The following is a 3,199-nucleotide window of genomic DNA, read 5'->3' on the forward strand; positions in this document are numbered from 1 at the left end:
CATTGTAACCTTCTGTGGGAACCGCGAGTATAAAGTGAAGTAAAGAGCTCTGAGAAAGGGAGGCTACCTGCCTCAAATAACCACGAGGAGAAATTGAATATAAAAAACAAAAACAAAAACAAAATTAACTCAATTTACCAACCAAGGATGGTTGCATTTTAACTCTTTTGTTATTTTTTAAATAGGATCATGAATTTTACATTATTTTAATGTAAAGCTTTGCAGCCAAGCTAATTACTTTCAGCATTTATCTGATTCTTCTCTCTTACAGGCCATATTACCAAACATACTGTTGAAATTGTTATGTGTGCTAATATAATTTTAGTTATTACCATATTGGCTTATCCCTGTGTGTGGATATCTAATTCTCTTCTGTAGTCGCATAAAACTTAGAGTCCTTCCCCTGCTCCTGCTCTTGCAGAATCACAGTCCTCAGTTACACCATCAGTCTGTGCACATGCAATAATGATGACACAATACTCACCCCAAGGCAAGCAGACACTCTAATGTTTTCTCCTACAAGTTCATCGTCACATTATTTTTAATTCTGTTTTTTAAAAATGATATTTTTTATAATATTCCCAAATATAGGAACAAAATTATGAAGCCACTGTAGCTTACTGTTTCCCATGGTTGAGTATCCTAGCTAAGGCAAGTTCAGAGGTCAGAGGTGAAATAGTGAAAGAGAACATCTTCGTGGTTCCTCAGAAAGACCGGCTTGCTTTAGATGATTGCCACCAACGGTCGGAAGGTCAGAATCTCACATCCCCTCTCGTGACTTAGCCCTCTGTGCCTCCTCTGAGTTGTTTGTCTGCATCCTGTCTCCTCCCTTAGAGATGTTTCCAGGGCAGAGTCTATGGTTAATTCATCTTTCAAAGTACCCAATTCATTGTCCTGCTGGAGGTCCAACCAATAAGCGCAAACAAAGAATCAACAAGTCCTGAATCTGATTCTAACGATTCCTGTGTCCCTGCTGAATGGCCATGATGCTGATGGTAGGAAACTGAACTGAACAGACTTAGTCATAGGTTGCACTAAAATATATAGCGGAGAGACATAAAGGAACACTGGGGACCTTGGTAACATCTACAATGCCATGACCATCCTTAACAACCCTCAAAGCCATCTTCCAGGCTCAGTTCAAACCTAGTTCCACCATCTCAGGCACTAAGATACTTTCTGTTTGTCGTGTAGATTTCAGCCTTTTCTTCTATGCAGCTCCACCGGGTTTGAAAGTAAATCTCACGAGGCAATCCCGAGATCAGGACATTCATACCAGCAACTGGGAGGAAGAGGCAGGAAGACCATAAATGAGGCTAGCCTGGTTTACTAGATCATCTATAGCATTCCACCAGACCACTTCCATAAACACCCATCACAGCCTTTACCATCTATGAGCCCAGCCTGCTCTGTGTTCCCGTAATACAAACTTGAAAAACATCCTGCATCCGGAGAAAAATCAATACAATGTTTCTATTGAATAGGCCATGGCCCGCTTGCTTTCTTTCATATTTCGTACAAAAAGCCCCTGCGTTGTAGGTGACAGGATCCAAACAAATGGTTCCAAATAAAAACGTCTCCGTGTACAGTGCCTCACTGTTGTGTCCACCGGTAGAGGGCGCTTTACCCTCAGCAATAGTCCCCAGGGTTCAGGCTCTTTGCTATCTTACCCTTCTCAGCCAATTAGCAAAAATACAAAATAGTTTTCTCTTCTTTTCTGAAATTTCTTAAATTTTTGAAAATAAGACTGTCTTCCTGATAGATTAGATGTGCTATGTTCTTGAGGAGCTGAGAGAGGACAGCTTTTCAAGCACAAGGAGGCGTGGAAAGAACCGTGGGTGGGAGGGATGCAGTCATGCTCCGTGGTGGATTTCACCCGGCTAACCCATCACTGCTCAGAGACTGGCCTGTGGCTTTCTCTGTTCTAGAAACTTTGTGTATGCACATATCAAACGGGTTTGATTTATACAAGTGAACTTGTGCAGTTTGTGAATGAATCATCCAGCTCTAACCTTGTGAGCCTGGGTTGCAGATGTCAGTCAGCATGGGACTGGTGATCAGATGAATGGACTGACCTCTGGGGAGATGGAGGCCTAAGCCCAAATCCTTGCAATTGCTAAGGAAAACGGGGTTCCAAAGCCCAGTTGCTGAGGACCAGCACCCCTAAGATCAGAAAACTCAGTAATCAGTGCTTGAGAGAACCCAGATCACAGACTAGGAGTCAGAATAGTGTATGAAGCGTCTTTTCGAAGGGTTTAGCAAGAGTCAAATGTACAATTCTATATTATTCATAATTATCAGAATTGGTATAATTGGGGGTATAAGTTGCTTATAATATCTTTCCTTTTGAGACAGGGTTTCTCTGTGTAGCCCTGGCTGTCCTGGAACTCACTCAGTAGACCAGGCTAGCCTCAAACTTAGAAATCCACCTGCCTCTGCCTCCTGAGTGCTGGGAGTAAAGTTCTGTGCCATCCCTCCCAGCTCTGCTTCTGATCTCTGACCCATTTTACTCCTGTTAGGTTCCATGTACGCGCTCTTCTGCATTCCATTTTCAACACCGTAACAGCAATACTGAAGGCAGGGTAATTTTATTAAGAAATGAGTTTTATTTGGTTTAGAGTGTTTAAACTGAAAACATTCTGCAGGCTTTGAACCCCCACCCCCAATATACACACCAACTCCGCTGTGTCATCCCAGATCACATCTCACAAATGTCATCCTGCTGCTGTTCCTGGGGCCTGAAGTCCTCTCCACTCCAAACTTCTTGGCATGAGATCTGCCTCCTCCACCCCTACCAGAATATCTGAGTGCTCACCTGGTTACTGGACTCTGTCAACTTGTGTAGAGGCATTCTGTTACCTTTATAAGCCACTACTCAGACTTATATTTATATTTGGTGACTGAAATATGCATTTTGTGCAAGCAGAGCCTTCAGCTTCCATTACTTACCCTCTTATCCTTAGCTCTGCACAGATCCTGGAGGAAAGCTACAGGATAAGGCCAGTCTGAGCTGTGTATGGCGACCTTAAGTCTGGAACTCAGCTTCTAGGAGTCTTTCTTCCCCTTCTCCTTCCATTTTCTTTCCCCTTTCCCCTCTTCTTCTCCTTCTCCTTCTCCTCCTCCTCCTCTTTTTCTCCTTCTTCTCCTTCTTCTTCTCCTTCTTCTCCTCCTCTTCTTCTCCTTCTCCTCCTCCTCCTCC

Source organism: Mastomys coucha, unplaced genomic scaffold (assembly GCF_008632895.1).
Source record: "Mastomys coucha isolate ucsf_1 unplaced genomic scaffold, UCSF_Mcou_1 pScaffold5, whole genome shotgun sequence".
In the NCBI taxonomy this organism is placed as follows: domain Eukaryota; kingdom Metazoa; phylum Chordata; class Mammalia; order Rodentia; family Muridae; genus Mastomys; species Mastomys coucha.